Below are 19,798 nucleotides of genomic sequence, written 5' to 3'. Positions count from 1 at the left end.
TATTGAAACCTGAAAATGTAAGTCATTATTTCAGTGACAGACATAGTTCTTACAGTGATCAGCATGAAAATTAGTGAATGGTTATTAAAAATAATCTGTAATCAAAATTTGTATACAACTTTCTAATTTTTCATCTATAAAAAATTAAGTATTTTTTTCTGAACCTCTCAGCCTCACACTGCAGGCTGCTATAAAGATAAACAATCTCAGAAAGTCCTACATAAACAAGTTAACACTAAAAGAGCTTTAAATTATATTTAGAAAGGGGGAAAGTTGTGGCTCTAGGATAATGACAGGAATGAAATATTCTTGCCAAATTCTAAAACAGCATCCTGATCTAAATTTAGGGAGGCTTGCGGTGGAACAAATGCTGGATGCAGAGTTAAGAAGACTGTCGCTTCGGTCATGCCTATGTGCCAGGGTTGTGTTGGCAAGATAAACCTCTGTGCTTAACGATCATAAAGAGAGAAGGGGAGAAGAGTGTGCTGACCATTTGTCCTAATTAAAGATAACACTCTGCAAACAAGTAAACTGAAGAAGTGTTTTTCATGATTTCCTGTAATTATTTCATGACAAGGATGGTCTTAGAGGACATTCTGTTATCCCCTGTGGATGGAATTTGTACCTCTCCTTCTTTGTGGACTGGGATGCTGTAGATTGAATGTTTATATCCTCCCAAACACCCAAGGTGATGGTATTAGGAAGTATGGTTTTGGGGAAGTGATTTGTTCATGAGTGGAACACTCATAAATGGAATGAATGCCCATATAAAAGAGACCTGAGAGAGATTCTTTGCCCCTTCTGCCATGTGAGGACACAGCAGGAGGACAGCCCTCTGTGAACTAGGAAGTGGGCCCTCACCAGACACCAAATCTGCCTGCACCTTGACCTTGGACTTCCAGCATCCAGACTGTGAGAAATAAATATCTGTTGTTTATCAGCCACGTAATCTGGTGGCTTCAAGAAATAGTGATAGGACTCTTGGTTAACTCTGGAGGACAGAACATTACCATTGTTCAGAGAGGGTTCTGGAGTCAGACTCTGCACAATGTGAATTCTAACTTTACAAAATACTTGCTCAGTGACTTTTGGAAGATTTTTTAAAACTTGTTCTTATTCAGTTAATTTATCTTTAAAATGAGGATAATAATACTACCAGTGCCAGTTGAAGAGACTGAGAGATTTTAATGATATCATCTATACATACTGCCTAGAAAAACACTTGACCATAATAAATGTCCAATAAATATGTTAAATATCATGATTATTAGAAGTAGTAGCTCACTTCCTCACTAGATGGATTTGTGTTAAATGTCAATACTTAAGAGTATAAAATAAAAGTTTGATATTAGGGTAAGAAAGGTCTCTCTAAGGAAGATATGAACAGCTGGTAAAATGGAAAAAATAACTAATGAAATTTTCTTAGAGTTCTTGATATTATTTCAACAATAATACATATAAAGCTATTGGTAGATTGTGCAGGATAGGCTAGTATCCTGTAAGTGTTATCTTAAAATGTAATTTTGGGAATGGGAAGATAGGCTGAGAAACAAGGTGATAATAAGAAAAATAAAGTAACACCCAAGTGGTATCTTTTATAACCCAATAATGATAGTGTATCATATAAGCAATTATGAGTAAGAAACCCATAATATGGAGTTCTAGAATTAGAGCACAAAATATAACAATGTATACAGTATGGTCCCAAATTATAAAATTACATTTCTATGTGTGAATGTGTGTGTGTGTTTGTGTGTACCCACAAGATGGGGAAGACCGAAGAATATATGGAAAATATTATTAGTGATTTTCTCAAAACGGCACAATGATGGGTGGTGTTAATGTCTTTTTTCCTATTTTAGAATCCCTCTAATTTTCTACTGTGAGTGTTTATTAGTCATGAAATTAGATAAGGTTTCTTGATATAAAAGAACAAATCTCTCTATAAACAATGACAAAATATAATCCAGTCAAGGAAATTGTTAAGGCATTTCCTAAAATTGTCACCTCAGGTACAGTGCTTCAGATCTTACCTTACAGCAAGCTAACAAGTTAGCCCGTTACAGTTTCATAGATACGAAAAGACACGAGGTTTCTGGGTCAGGGCAAAAGCAGTTGATTATACACAGCTATAGCAAGGGCCAGAGTAACGTCTTGCCGCAGTTTTCTAAGCCTAATTCTCACAGGGCAACATCATGAGAGTCAGGTGTTTCCTGCCTGCACACTGGGATGAATCACAGGAGAAAGACACTGATATTAGTAAACCTCTAATCTTATACAGGTACTTATGGAAAACTGGCCCAACCTCCTCTCCAGAGAGAGAGACATTACCTTTATTACTCTGGAATTTAAATCTGCTCCAGGGAGGGAAACATCTCTCCCTTTTCAAGGCTATTTATTTATATAAGAGTCCTGAAAAGAAATGAGACCCATAGAAATATGAGAGATCAAGAAAGAACTGTCTTCCAATAAAACCATCTCACTAATTTATAAAGACATATTAAGTGGGTCTAGTTGAAGCTGCAAATTCAATAAAGCACCTGATATATGGAGATTGCTGTCTTGGAAGTCTGACGATACAATCTGTGTTAGCATAGACTCAAACACATGGCACTGAATTTCTCTTTAGCTTCGTTTTGACCTACTTTCCCCCTAATTTATCTGTTCATGAGAAACCCCCAAAATGTTTCTAGTACTCAGGGTTTGAATTCACATCTTCATTATGATTGAAAAACTCAAGTGAACGCTACAAAGTTGTTCTAAGTAAGAGAAAAATATAGTAGAAGACCATTTGTGAGAATTCTTATAAATTACAAAGAAGGAGATGTTGGCCAACTTTATTCAAGACTCTAAATGTACTTATCCATCTTTATTTTATTGTCCACAAGCATTTCATAAAACTTAACCTAGACAAAATAGCAAAGACAGCGACATTGATGATACTGAAGTGCATAAGGTCAAAGGTAAGAGAGATATCAGAAAGTAAACCTCTGGTGTACTGCTTTTGTTTTGCTTCATTGTTTGCAAAAGACAAGATTTGTTTTGTCACTCTTCATTTCAAAAATGCACACCCTAAGATAAAGTTAGGTGAAAAACTGATATGGATAAGAAACATAACTAGTTTTTTAACTTTATACTTGTGACTTTTCACTTTTCACTCATTCAAAAATGAGGTCCATTCACTGGACCTCAAGGAATTGCACCTTCACTTTTAATCTGTAGACACAAGAGTTGGCTGCCTGAAGAGAGCTCTTTTCCCCTGATTCTGCAGGGATTAATAGATTTATTGTGGAATGTAAGCCATAGTGAAGCTAAGAAGTCAGTTCACTAAGGAGGAAGTATGGGCTAATTTTTGTGAACAAAAACAGGTTTCCTTATAGTCAGATGGAGAGAGGGAGGAAAATGAATGTAACACTAAGGGGAAGGAACAGCGTGTTACTTGGGCCAGAAGCTTATCTTAAAGGAATTGAGAGAGCACAGCGCAAAACTCCTAGGGCTCAAACACACAGCATTCATTTGAGCACCTGAAAGACCAGAAAGCCAACAGTGTAGATACCAGTATCTCCTGTAAGCCAAGAGATCAGAAAGGACCTAAGATTGGCATTTGACTTAACAAGATCACTCCTCATCTCTCCAGGAATCATGAGCCCTGTTGGTAGAAATTTAAGAGTGGATTTTGGCAGGATTCTCACTTCCCACATGAACCTACACATTATATTCTTTTTACTTGTTTCCTATAACCTCAATTTGATAGCACATACAAGGGAGGAGCATTAGAATGCCCAATATGCATTTTCTGAGATATTATGAATACAGATATAACCAAGTGTTTCCCAATCATCTATTTATGTATCAATAAAATCATATTTTGAGTTACCAAAATAGTCACTAAAGTAATGAATCAATTGCCCGGCCTTCCTCCTTGGTGATAAAGATGACCTTTCAATGTCTCTCTCCTCCCCCTATCCCTCTGTTCTGCAATCTAGCTTCCTTCAAAAAAATTTTCTTTTAACATTTATTACATATATTAGGTAAAAAAGAAAGGAAGTTTTTTTTTTTTTGGAAAGACTCGAATTTAAGCATTTATAAACTTTAAGTATCTTAGAAATTAATAAACATTTATCATTCTCTACACTTTATTAACTTTGATTCTTTTAAGCTCATATAACCTGGCTGGAGGGAGGGGGGATGGAAGAGGAGGAAAGGCAACATTTATTTATTTACATGGCATTTCAATGCCCTTTGAATTCCTTTTCTTCCCTTTCAGTTTTCATCAGTTTTCCTGTTTCCTTGAAACCATGTACTCACTGGTGTGCCCATCTTCATTTCTCTATATATTACCTTATTGCTGGAATTCTAACTTCCTCACACCTGCTTCTACATCATCCCAGTGGTATAAAGAGATGCCAAAGCCAGATCTCAAACACAGGACCCTTTGATTCTCTTCTAGAACTTCTCTTCTGGAGTAATGTCATAATGATAATCACCTTAAATTACTAAGATGGTAGCTATTAAATTCAGGCACCTAGAAAATATTGAAGCAGGATATTGTTTAGCAGAGCTTTTTCTCTACTTTTCAAATGTTACTGGTGGCGAGCTGTCTCCTTCATCTACATGTCTGCCTTTAGGTGTTTCAGTTCAGGTACCCCTGACATGGAGCCAGCTCTGAGCAAAACTCCAAAGGCTACATTTATCTTTGGTGATCTATTTGGTGCTGAGAAGCCCCTAGTACTCTTCTTTTTCCATTTATTAAAACCTATTTCTAGACAACTATTTGCCTTGAATTGTGTTCTCTTTTAGTCACCTTCAAATAAAGCCACCAAATAACCCCAACTGCAGGTAACCTGTATAGTCAGCAATAATAATTTCTGCTAGAATTACTTGTACCTAAAATAATTTTTGAAAACTCTTCTTTTTCCACTATGTAATATTTTTTGAGAATTTCTAGAGAATAGAAGTTATTTTGAAATATAAAATTATGTGTTTCAATGTTCCTGAAATCAATCATCACAGGTGTTATCTTCCTCCACCAAGAAATTAGTCCAGCATCTTATTGAAAAAGAATTTTTCCATTTTTTATATTATAATAGGCCTAGAATAGAGTAGTTTTTTATAAACATCTGTTAATAATAATGGTCAATGAATCTTCCATTGACTCATCTGAGGATTGATTACTTAGTATCATCATACACTTATTGTGTATAAGTATTTTGCTATAAAATAAGGGTGAAATTAAATATCAGATTAAATGATATTAAATGAAATTAAATCATTGAGTACACTAAGACATGCCAAATACATTGACAAATTTATTAATTTAGGTATGGAAAAATCCAAAGTAATTTTTTTCTACCCATTCATACAAAAGGAGCACTTTGTTTTTAGAAATGTCTTTATTTAAATCTGTAGAGTTGAAATTGTCACATAACTAATGCACTTTTATTAGTATATTTCAAGATAACAGCTGTTGGTTTGTAAATTCCTTTTTTTGTCGCTTTTAATCAAAATCAAAATCTTTAATCACAATCTTATTTTTATTTCATCCAGTTTAGTAGCTTCAAAATTAATTTGTACAGAGTCTTAAAATTCATGATACAAAATATGAAAACTCAGAATCCACAGATGTCATCAGTAGGCAAGTAGTCACAGGAAACCTGTGACCAGGATTTTAACATTTACATAGCACTTCAAAGTGTATCAGCAGAGTTTGCATAAGAATCTTGATGTCCTGTCACTGATCTTTTTCTGGAATAAAGAAGTAAATATTCAAGAATGTAGTTTTTTACTTAATTATACTATTATAGCAAAGTGAGCTCTTTTAGTCACTGCTCTATTAAGAAAATAAACATTCATTACACATACAAATGCACAAATTATTGGGGGAAAGGAGAGTTAGAAGAAGAAGATTGGGGAGGAGAGATATGGATGTATTTATTGAGTACTAACTGCACATCTGTCTTTTTGCCAGATATTTCATTCAACCCTCGAAATTACAGCTGTCAAGTAGATATCCACATTTAACAGATGAGATGCCTGAGGGCCAGATGTGATAATTAACATAGAGTACAAACTCATTATGTGGTTCCAGAAAACAAGCTCTTTCTTCGACCAGTTGAAGCCTATTATAGGAGTATATTTTCTGCTTGGATTTCAGTTTTTCATTTCAGATATAAATCTAAAAGAAACATGGATGGGGTCTTGCAACTCATTGACAAATCCACCTTCTTATTTGTAGAAAATTCATAGACATACTTCAAATTTCTTTATGTAAGATGCTCTATGCATCTCTTTCTATCCCTTGCACTCTCTCTATCTGTTTCTTTACATACTTTCCCTTGGAAATTATATCACCACAATGGAATAAGTGTACCTATCTGTATTGATTAAGCAGTTACTGCTTAAACACACACATATACATACACTCTCACACATTCAAAATATTGTGTAACATGTCCTCTCCTTTCTATTCTGTAGTAAATATATTGCAAAAATGGCCTAAATCCTTCACCCTTCTCTGTATCACTTTTTTTTTTTCTCTTCTGGTTTTTTTGGTACCCTATCTTGCTGGGTCATCATATTTGCTTTGCTCAGTGACAGATGAGTAGCTCTGACTTAAATAGAAACTTGTAAACCGTTCTTGTGCTGGCCCCCACTCCTGCCTCAGCCTCTTCTGCCTTCACTGATTCTCCTCCTTCCCATTGGTCCTCACGTGGCACCCTAGCACTACCACAGCAATGTTCTAGAACCCTGGCTGGATTCTTGCTGAACTCCAGAATCACCGTGTGGAGGACAGGCTCTTGGTGCTGCAGCCATGAATCAGGGCTGTGCCACTGATGTGGGAGAGCTAAGTCCAGGACACTGGTCCACAAGAGACCTCCCAGCTACATGTAACATCAAACAGCAAAAATCTCCCAGAGACCTCCATCTCAAAGCCAAGACCCAGCTCCATTCAATGACAAGCAAGCTGCAGGGCTGGACCCCCTATGCCAAACAACGAGAAAGACAGGAACAAACCCCATCCATTAGCACAGAGGCTGCCTAAAATCATAATAAGGCCACAAACAACGCAAAACACAGCACCAGACATGGAACTGCCCACGAGAAAGACAAGATCCAGCCTCCTCCACCAGAACACAGGCACTAGTACCCTCCACCAGGAAGATTACACAACCCACTGAACCAGCTTTAGCCACTGGGGACAGACACCAAAAACAACAGAAACTATGAACCTGCAGCCTGCAAAAAGGAGACCCCAAACACAGTAAGATAAGCAAAATGAGAAACACACAGCAGATGAAGGAGCAAAGCAAAAACCCACCAGACCTAACAAAAGAAGAGGAAATAGGCAGTCTACCTGAAAATGAATTCAGAATAATGATAGTAAAGATGATCCAAAATCTTGGAAATAGAATGGAGAAAATACAAGAAACATTTAACAAGAACCTAGAAGAACTAAAAAGCAAACAAGCAGAGATGAACAACACAATAAATGAAATTAAAAATTCTCTAGAAGGAATCAAGAGCAGAATAACTGAGGCAGAAGAACAGATAAGTGACCTGGAAGACAAAATAGTGGAAATAACTACTGCAGAGCAGAATAAAGAAAGAAGAATGAAAAGAATAGGGGACAGTCTCAAAAACTTCTGGGACAAATTAAACACACAAACATTCGAATTATAGGGGTCCCAGAAGAAGAAGAGAAAAAGAAACGGACTGAGAGAATATCTGAAGAGATTATAGTTGAAAACTTCCTTAATATGGGAAAAGAAATAGTTAATCAAGTCCAGGAAGGACAGAGAGTCCCTTACAGGATAAATCCAAGGAGAAACACTCCAAAGCACATATTAATCAAACTATCAAAAATTAAATACAAGGAGCACATTTTAAAATCAGCAGGGGAAAAACAACAAGTAACACACAAGGGAATCCCCATAATTTTAACAGCTGATCTTTCAGCAGAAACTCTGCAAGCCAGAAGGGAGCGTCAGGATAAATTTAAAGTGATGAAAGAGAAAAACCTACAGCCAAGATTATTCTACCCAGCAAGGATCTCATTCAGATTTGATGGAGAAATTAAAAGCTTTACAGACAAGAAAAAGCTAAGAGAATTCAGCACCACCAAACTAGCTTTACAACAAATGCTAAAGGAACTTCTCTAAGCTGTAAGCACAAGAGAAGGCAAAAACCTACAATAATAAACCTAAAACAATTAAGAAAATGGTCATAGGAACATACATATCGATAATTATCTTAAATGTAAATGCTCCAACCAAAAAACATAGACTGATCGGATGGATACGAAAACAAGACCTGTATATATGCTGTCTACAAGAGACCCACTTCAGACCTAGGTACACATACAGACTGAAAGTGAGGAGATGGAAAAAGATATTCCATGCAAACAGAACTCAAAAGAAAGCTGGAGTAGCAATTCTCATATCAGACAAAATGGACTTTAAAATAAAGACTATTAGAACAGACAAAGAAGGACACTACATAATAATCAAGGGATCAATCCAAGAAGAAGATATAACAATTGAAAATATTTATACACCCAACATAGGAGCACTTCGATACATAAAGCAAATCCTAACAGCCATAAAGGGGAAATTGACAGTAACACGATCATAGTAGGGGACTTTAACACCCCACTTTCACCAATGGACAGATCATCCAAAATGAAAATAAATAAGGAAACACAAGCTTTAAATGATACATTAAACACAATGGACTTAATTGATATTTATAGAACATTCCATCCAAAAACAACACAATACACATTCTTCTCAAGTGCTCATGGAACATTCTCCAGGAGAGATCGTATCTTGGGTCACAAATCAAGCCTTGGTAATTTTAAGAAAATTGATATTGTATCAAGTATCTTTTCCGACCACAATGCTATGAGACTAGATATCAATTACAGGAAAAAATCTGTAAGAAATACAAACACATGGAGGCTAAGCAACACATTACTTAATAACCAAGAGATCACTGAAAAAAATCAAAGAGGAAAGCAAAAAATACCTAGAAACGAATGACAATGAAAACACAATGACCCAAAACGTATGGGATGAAGTAAAAGCAGTTCTAAGAGGGAAGTTTATAGCTATACAAGCCTACCTTAAGAAACAAGAAACATCTCAAATAAACAACCTAACCTTACAGGTAAAGCAATTAGAGAAAGAAGAACAAAAAATAACCAAAGTTAGCAGAAGGAAAGAAATCATAATGATCAGATCAGAAATAAATGAAAAAGAAATGAAGGAAACAATAGCAAAGATCAATAAAACTAAAAGCTGGTTCTTTGAGAAGATAAACAAAATTGATAAACCATTAGCCAGACTCATCAACAAAAAAAGGGAGAAGACTCAAATCAATAGAATTAGAAATGAAAAAGGAGAAGTAACAACTGACCCTGCAGAAATACAAAGGATCATGAGAGATTACTACAAGCAACTATATGCCAATAAAATGGACAACCTGGAAGAAATGGACAAACACTTAGAAATGCACAACCTTCCGAGACTGAACCAGGAAGTAATAGAAAATATGAACAGACCAATCACAAGCACTGAAATTGAAACTGTGATTAAAGATCTTCCAACAAATAAAAGCCCAGGACCAGATGGGCTGGTCACAGGTGAATTCTATCAAACATTTAGAGAAGAGCTAGCACATATCCTTCTCAAATTCTTCCAAAATATAGCAGAGGGAGGAACACTCCCAAACTCATTCTATGAAGCCACCATCACCCTGATACCAAAACCAGAGAGACGTCACAAAGAAAGAAAGCTACAGGCCAATATCACTGATGAATATACATGCAAAAATCCTCAACACAATACTAGCAAACAGAATCCAACAGCACATTAAAAGGATAGTACAGCATGATCAAGTGGGGGTCATTCCAGGAATGCAAGGTATCTTCAATATATGCAAATCAATCAGCATGATATACCATATTAACAAATTGAAAGAGAAAAAAACATATGATCATCTCAATAAATGAAGAGAAAGCTTTTGACAAAATTCAACACCCATTTATGATAAAAATCCTGCAGAATGTAGGCATAGAGGGAACTTTCCTCAACATAATAAAGGCCATATATGACAAACCCACAGCCAACATCATCCTCAATGGTAAAAAACTGAAAGCATTTTCACTAAGATCAGGAACAAGACAAGCTTGCCCACCCTCACCACTCTTATTCAACATAGTTTTGGAAGTTTTAGCCACAGCAATCAGAAAAGAAAAGGAAATAAAAGGAATCCAAATTGGAAAAGAAGAAGAAAAGCTGTCACTGTTTGCAGATGACATGGTACTATACATAGAGAATCCTAAAGATGCTACCAGATAACTACTAGAGGTAATCAATGAATTTGATAAAGTAGCAGGATACAAAATTAATGCAGAGAAATATCTGGCATTCCTATACACTAATGATGAAAAATCTGAAAGTGAAATCAAGAAAACACTCCCATTTACCACTGCAACAAAACGATAAAATACCTAGGAATAAACCTACCTTAGGAGACAAAAGCACTGCATACAGAAAAGTATAAGACACTGAAGAAAGAAATTAAAGATGATACAAATAGATGGAGAGATATACCATGTTCTTGGATTGGAAGAATCAACATTGTGAAAATGACTCTACTACCAAAACAATCTACATATTCAATGCAATCCCTGTCAAACTACCACTGGCATTTTTCACAGAACTAGAACAAAAAATTTCACAATTTTTATGGAAACACAAAAGACCCTGAATAGCCAAAGCCATCTTGAGAAAAAAAAACGGAGCTGGAGGAATCAGGCTCCCTGTCTTCAGACTATACTACAAAGCTACAGTAATCAACACAGTATTGTTTTGGCACGAAAACAGAAATATGGATCAATGCAACAGGATAGAAAGCCCAGAGATAAACCCACGCACATATGGTCACCTTATCTTTGATAAAGGAGGCAAGAATATACAATGGAGAAAAGAAAGTCTCTTCAATAAGTGGTGCTGTGAAAACTGGACAGCTACATGTAAAAGAATGAAATTAGAACACTCCCTAACACCATACACAAAAATAAACTGAAATGGATTAAAGACCTAAATTTAAGGCCAGACACCATCAAACTCTTAGAGGAAAATATAGGCCAAACACTCTATGACATAAATCACAGCAAGATCCTTTTTGACCCACCTCCTAGAGAAATGGAAATAAAAACAAAAATAAATGAATGGGGCCTAGTGAAACTTAAAAGCTTTTGCACAGCAAAGGAAACCATAAACAAGACCAAAAGAGAACCCTCAGAATGGGAGAAAATATTTGCAAATGAAGCAACTAACAAAGGATTAATCTCCAAAACATACAAGCAACTCATGCAGCTGAATATCAAAAAAACAAACAACCCAATCCAAAGATGGGCTGAAAACCTAAACAGACATTTCTCCAAAGAATATATACAGATTGCCAACAAACACATGAAAGAATGCTCAACATCATTAATCATTAGAGAAATGCAAGTCAAAACTACTGTGAGATATCATCTCACACCGGTCAGAATGACCATCATCAAAAGATCTACAAACAATAAATGCTGGAGAGGGTGTTGAGAAAAGGAATGTAAATTGATACAGCCACTATGGAGAATAGTATGGAAGTTCCTTTAAAAACTAAAAATAGAACTACCATACGACCCAGCGATCCCACTACTAGGCATATACCCTGAGAAAACCATAATTTAAAAAGAGTCATGTACCACAATGTTCTTTGCAACTCTATTTACAATAGCCAGGACATGGAAGCAACCTAAGTGTCCATCAACTGATGAATGGATAAAGAAGATGTGGCACATATATACAATGGAATATTACTCAGCCATAAAAGAACGAATCTGAATTATTTGTAGTGAGGTGGATGGACCTAGAGACTGTCATACAGAGTGAAGTAAGTCAGAAAGAGAAAAACAAATATCATATGCTAATATATATATATATATATATATATATATATATATATATATATATATATATATATATGGAATCTAAAAAAAGAAAACAGAAGAACTTAGGGGCAAGATGGGATAAAGAGGCAGACCTACTAGAGAATGGACTTGAGGATACGGGTAGGGCTAAGGGTAAGCTGGGACTAAGAGACTAAGTGAGAGAGTTGCATGGACATATATATGCTATCAAACGTAAAATAGATAGCTAGTGGGAAGCAGCCGCATAGCACAGGGAGATCAACTGGGTGCTTTTTTACCACCTAGAGGGATGGGATAGGGAGGGTGGGAGGGAGGGAGACACAAGAGGGAGGAGATATGGGGAGATATATATATATATATATATATATAGCTGATTCACTTTGTTATAAAGCAGAAACTGACACAACATTGTAAAGCAATTATACTTTAATAAAGATGTTAAAAAAAAAAGTGCTTGTGCTTTTTCATTTTGCTCTTGTCCCTCTGCAACTGGCATGAGAAATGCCAAGACGAGCTTGCTAGCGGATGAGACGTTTATGAAGCTCAGTCAAGTTGCCCTAGTCATTTCAAGGGAAGGACATCCCAGATCAGTATCAGACAGATGGTCATGAAACACGTAAGTGATCCCAGCCAAGATCAGAGAGAACTGAAGAGTGACCTGGCCAGCCAACTGAATTACAAAAATAAACAGACTGTGTGTTATTGAGGCTTTATGATAATCTATGCCAATAATCTATACACTTTCTTCCTACTATGGTTAAATATATAATCCTTTATATTTATCTAGGCTATAATTGCATTAATATGATAACTAGTCTTTCACCAAACACTCATTTAATTCACCCTTCCCAATATTGGTGGTTCATCTTTCTTTTTAGATGATAGGTAATAAGATGTCTTTCGTCAAAGACCTCTGGTAATCCTCTGTTGCCTATCAAATCAATCCAAATTCCCTATCCTGCTATTTAAAAGTCCTCCAACGGCAGCTCACAAACGCCAGCATCTCCTCTACCTAGAATGTCCTCTCTCCTCCTTGGCCGCATTTATGAATATTTCTCATCCTCCAGAGTGGAATTGAAATCCCACTTCCTTCTTGGTTGACTAGCCAAGAGTGATTTCTTTCTTTTCAGATCTCACCTAGTTTTCTATTAATGCATATCTTATGGCACTGACCACATTCTAATTTTTAAAATAGTTGTATATGTACACAAGTCTTGTCTTTACCTTATACCCTCCTTTATAACTAAGGCAGCGATCTGGGTTATCCTCCACTCTCTCTCTACCAAACATTGTGCGTGTTCCTTCAACTTTTTTTATCATAACTACAACTGTACTCCCTTCATGACTTCAATTTCAAGTTTTCCAATTTCCAACCACTAATTCTGCTCTTTCTAGCTCATTGCCTCTTGTCTCTGATCTCAACAACTCCTCCATCTCATTAGATAGTTCAAATTTACAATCCTATACCTTCTCACTACCCCAAACTATTTTTTATTACACAATCTAAATAGCATGGTTTATTATCATTCACTCTTGCATTTTACTCTCTACTCCCTTGGACCTTCCTCTGTCTTAATCATTTGGTAAAACCTCAGTTCAAAATAAATCAAATTCTCTGTTTTACACTTGCACTTTTGAAGCTGTGTGTGGCTGGAGAAAATTATACAACCATTGTGTTGGTTAATTTTATGTGTCAACTTGAATGGGTCATGAGGTTCCCATACATTTGGATAAATATTCCTCTGGATATGTCTGTGAGGGTATTTCTCAATGAGATTTACATTTGAATGGATAGACTGGGGAAAGCAGATTGCCCTCCTTATGTGCACCATCCAATCAATTGAAGGCCTAAATAGAACAAAAAGACTGAACAAGAGAAAAATATTCACTCTCTCTCTCTCCCATATGTATAGATACACACACACACACTAGGGGTTTATAGATATAAGAATATATAATAGATATGTATAAGAATATATAATAGATAATCTATACAAATAATGGATACTATTAGGTATAGATACTATAGGTAGATAGATATAGATATACATTTTCATATATACTATTGATTCTTTTTCTCTGGAGAGCTGACTGCTGCAACCATGTTGATTCATATCACTTTAAATTCATGACCCATAACTTCAATCTGGCCCTTAGTGCTATATGACAAACTATTAAATTCCCATTGGTAATTCACTCAATATTAAATGACAAAATCATAATGCCCCCTCTTTTTTTCGTCATCCAAACTTTCTTTTCCCCTTCCTTATTATAAACTATTGGCCTTGCTTTTTATTTACTGGGAAAATAGAGGCAATCATAAATGAATTTCTGCACACTCTCACCTCCATTCTATCAATGTGTATTTCTATCAGAATCTTATGCTCACAGAATTATGCTGTATAGAGGACAGACTCTGAAGCCCTACAACTTGGGTTTGAGTCCCAGGTCTGGTTCTTTTATCAGCATGGCATCAGAAAAGCAATCTAACTACTTTGGGCCTCAGATAGCTCATAAGTAAAATGAAGAAAATGTTAGAACTTACAATGTTGTATTCAATGAGTTAAATGTACATCATGTTATTTAGAATTATACCTGTCAATGATTATCATTATATAGATGTTATCTATTATTTTTGTTGTTCCTTCTGTGCTGATTTTGGTGTGTTTTTTAATATTTGTTCTATTTATTTTATCATGTACATTTTTTCATGTTATTTAGTATTCACAAAATAACATGATGTGTAAAGGTTACTAAATACTCCATTCTATGACTTGATGTATTTAATGTATTCATCCACTCATTTGTTATTTGTTTGTTTGTTTGTTTGTTTTTGCGGTACACGGGCCACCCATTGCAGTGGCCTCTCCCGCTGCAGAGCACAGGCTCTGGATGTGCAGGCCCAGCGGCCATGGCTCACAGGCCCAGCAGCTCCGCGGCATGTGGGATCCTCCCGGACCGGGGCTCGAACCCCGTCCCCTGCATCAGCAGGCGGACCCCCAACCATCACGCCACCAGGGAAGCCCCATTCATTTGTTTTAATCTAAGTTTCTCAATGGCAGCATGGAATCACTCAATTGTGAACAAGTCCACTTGGAATCACTCAATTGTAAACAAGTCCCATATGAAATAAAAACACAACATTTACACTGGTTCAAATACCTGGTGATGCAGTCTCTCTGAAGACTGCACCAAAGGATATACTTTTTCTTCCCAACATCATGTTCAAACCTTTAATCATGTAACTAAAAATCTTCCTAGGAATCTTCTGCAAGTTTAGGGGGACTGTGGAAGAGGCTTTCTCCCTTTCTTGCTGAGAATATGCTTCCCAGAGGAAAAAATTGGGTCCAAATGGAGGTTATATTTTAGTTTCCTCTTTTAAAACCTCTGCATGTGTCAAGAGGACTATGTAATACAGTCACTTCTCTACAACCAATAGCAGTGATTAAAGTATAAATTGCATGATGTTCACAAGTTATCAGAGATTTTTATAGATGACAGGGATTGATGCTATATTTTTTATTGGCTAACCTATAGCACAGGAATAAAAAGTGTACATATTTCTCTGCTGAAACTTGAGCAAAATCATAACAAATTGGGTTCAGATTACTTCTAAGACAATTCTAAGAATATTTGCACATAAAGTGTGTGTATTGCATATATTTTTCCATAAGCTAACCAATTTTCTTCCTATCAGAAAAATAAAATTAAGTAAAATTACCTTCTTATAAACTTCCTGTTCCCTACCACCTTTCCAGATTAACTCCTCTTGGGTACCTAGTTATTGAATATCTCACATAATGGTAAATAATTTAGTTGAGACCTTCTCCTCCAGAAATTTAAATGCAAAAACATTTAATAGTCATAAATAGATGTTCAGTCTTTTTACCATTACCAAAAAGTTTTGTGGATATGTGTATTTTTTCTTTAAAAAACAATTTATTCAAGAAAATGCACAGATTCTAAGTGTTTAGTTCAAAGCATTTGATAAGATCTAGCTCATTTCTGTCACTGCAGAAAGTTTCCTTGTGTCTCTTTGAGTGTCTGTGAGACATATCCGTGGGGTTGCATGTCTAAATCGTGGATTCCTTGTGTTGTACGGTAGATCCTTATTAGTTATCTATTTTATGTATATATATATGTATATATATATGTATATATATACATATATATGTATATATATACATATATATGTATATTATGTGTATATATATATACATGTATATATATATATATATATATATATATATATATATATATATATATACACAATACTCTGTAATGACTTATATGGGAAAAGACTCTAAGAAAGAGTGGATATAAGTATAACCGATTGTACAGCAGAAAGTAACATGATCTTGTAAATCAACTGTACTCCAATAAAAATTTTTAAATTTAAATAAATAAATAAATAGTGGATTCCCTTTAGTGCTGAGTAGTATTACATTATGTGGGTTTACCACGAAGTGTTTATCATGTTCTCCTGTTGATAGGCATTTGGTTTGTTTCCAGATTTAGACTAATATGGTTTATAGTTATTGATTACGAATTATTAATTTGTAGTGACATGTGTGTGTACATGTGTATGCACTTATATGTGTGTATCCAACATCAGATGTATTCTACAGTAGGTAAACTGTAAATTACTGATTCATTTCTTTAACAGTGTTTTTCATGAGCATAAATGATAAATTTTAATCTTGTTTAATTTACCAGTTTTTTCCCTTATGAATAGTCCCTTTTGTATACTGTCTGAAAAACATTTGCCAGTCTCCATGGTCACAAATATATTCCCCTCTGTTTTCTTTTATGAACTCTATGGCTCTAGCAGCTATTCTTAGATTTATAATTCAGCTTGGAATAAATCTTGTTTATAGAATGAATTAAGGGTTAAAAATGAGATTTATTTTTTTCTATATGAACATCTGGTTAACTCATTGCTATTTGACTTGGTGCCTACAAAAATGTTTTAATGATATCTGTGCAAGTTTAAAGACTTTTGAGCTTGATGCTCCTGAATTAAATAGGTTAGTTTTCAAAATGGGTTTTCATATCTTTGGAAGAATATTATATTATTTATTTTTTGGACAATATTTACTCAAATATAATAGTTGTTATGGAATGAATTGTGTCTTCCCCAAATTCATATGTTGAAGTACTTACTCCCAGTAGCTCAGAATATGGCTTTATTTGGTGTTAGAACATTTAAAGAGGTAGTTATGTTAAAATGAGGCTTTTAGTGTGGGTCGTAATGGTATATGATTGGTGTCCTTGAAGAAGAAATACCAGTAAAGCTTGTTCAGAGAGAAAAGGCCATGTGAGGACACAGCAAGGAGAAAGCCATCTTTAAGCCAAGGAGAGAGGCCTCAGGAGAAACCAAACCTGCTGACACCTTGATCTTGAATTCTAGCCTCCAGAATTATAAGAAAATTAATTTCTGTTTTTTAAGTCAGCCAATGTGTGATATTTTTGTTATGGCAGCCCTAACAAACTAACACAGCCAGAAACAAATATTCTGAATATAGGGACCGCTGGCCTGAGAACAATCTCTGGGGAAAATGTGTTCCTTATGATTCAAGTTAGAATTTTTGCACCTTTTGAATGTTATAGCACAGTCTGCATCCAAGACCAGCTGAGATAGCTAAAATAACATATTTCATTATAAAAAGCAATAATCCTGGACTCACCATATTCCTCTTTGGCTTACCCATTGCATCCTCTTCTTGACCCCTGCCTCCCTACCACAAACACTTAAACCCAGATGTTCTGAAAATTTGTATTAGGAAGTTCAAGTTTTAAAGAATATTCTCCATAAGATTTCTGTCAATTGGTTGACTTAGGTTAATATATATATATCTCAATGTAACCTCCCATATTTTTTCCTTATTCATGATAAAATAAAGAAATAAGGAGATCACAGACCAACTCAGAATTTCTGACAACTTCAGCCTCTCTCTTCCTTCAAAGGAAAGAAAAGTAAGTCTTTCCCCCTTCAGCATTACTGGTGAGGGGGATACTAATGAAAGTGAAGTAACAATAGCAGAGCATCGTAAGAAATGTCAGTTTGACTTCTGTTCATGTCAAGTTAAATAATAAAAATTACCATTCCCCTGGTGAATATAAACTACTAGGGGAAAAAAGGTGCCAGAGTCACCCAAGATCCTTCCTCTGATGGTTTCATTAGCCTCAGTAGTTTAATATATTCCATTAATAAGAAGAGCTAAGAATGAAGTTAAAGCTTCAATTTAAGCCTCAACTATTAAATTTTGTGTATATTTTATTTTAACATAAAATACTTTATTTAAGGGAAACAGCATTTCCAAGACTTCTGAAGACATCCTGAACATGAAGATGTTCTTGAAAAACTAATTTTGGATGAAATGAATATAAACAAAGATAGATAAAGTGTCAATTTAATTAGACAGCAATTTAAAAATTAAGAGCTATCAAGAACTCAAGTGGTCTAAAATTAAGTTTATTACTTAATATTATGGCTGAACAGTTTTTATGTAAGTCTGTAGTAGTCAGACTTTTAGCCATATCAACTAAAGAAAATTTTTGCATTGTTTGATGACATCTCCTTTTTTATTTGTTTAATAAGTTTTCACTCTAAACCTCAGCAAAGAAATACTATGTAGTAATAGTGATAGTTTGACATTATGATTTCAAGAAAAAGCGCACGTATCAGTTTACTCAGCACAAAGATTTTCATTCAGAGAATATTTTATGAAACAAACTTGAATTGTATATGTTGTTTGGATGAGTCCAAAACCCTTTACATTTTATGTACTTATATAAAATGGGACAGATGAAGGGACAGCATATGCTATGACTTTGGTCTGTTGTACGTATTTGTTTTTTCCATGGCTTTCCAAGGCTTCAGTGCTAGCCCTTTATTTTTGCCCTGGAGATGTTTTCCTGTAGTAAAGCTCTATTTTAAAATGAATTTCAATGCAAAATAACCACAAGCCCTCAAAAGATTGAAAAATGTGCAAAGAACTTGGCACAGAAAGAAATTCGGAATAAAAATATCAAACTCTACTACGTTTTATTTTATTTACAAACTGTATTTATTTAGTTTCAAATTATTTATAACTTACATAAGCTTGTTTTCTTTGACATATACTTCTATCTGTGAAAATTGGATATTTTGGGTGAAGTTGGTATATATCATGCTTTTTACTATTCAAATTAAAGAAAAACAATTGTATTTAATGTTTTTTCACTTAGGGGTAGAGTCTTCAGGAATGAATTAAAGTCACTAAGAAGAGATACTGGTATTTAGTGATTTTAGAAAATGGTTCTACTTTTAAAATATCTCATGAATGGGAACAAGTAATTCAAAGCTATCTTTACTAAATAGGGGACTCCAAAAGTGGTATGAATATAAAACATATGCGCTACTACTTTTTCTCTGAATTGCCATAGAAGGGTGGTGCTGAGGACATTATTTGATTTCTAGTGAAGAGGAACTCAGCATCTGAACAAAGAAATCTCTTGTAAAATGCTACCTGAATCAAATATAAAAGCTCAAAGGCTATGTTTTATTGTTCCACATATTGTCCTGAGATCTCAGTAATAGACTCTTAGGGATTGGATTTCCCAGAATTTTTACCCGTGGTAGAGTAGCACAAAAAACAACTCCTGTTCAGCAAAAGTGTAACTCAGTCTTCTTTGCCTCTTTAGTACTCTATGTATATTATATACCTCATTTTTTAACCTTTCACATCACATATCAGAGTAACAACTTTTATAAATTTTGGTTAGCACAAGACTCCGTAGCATAACATCATATGAATTTATGTAAAACGCTTTCTG

The sequence above is a fragment of the Delphinus delphis genome, chromosome 4, assembly GCF_949987515.2.
Source record: "Delphinus delphis chromosome 4, mDelDel1.2, whole genome shotgun sequence".
Lineage (NCBI taxonomy): Eukaryota > Metazoa > Chordata > Mammalia > Artiodactyla > Delphinidae > Delphinus > Delphinus delphis.
The sequence above is the reverse complement of the archived record's forward strand: the minus strand, read 5'-3'. Positions refer to the sequence as shown.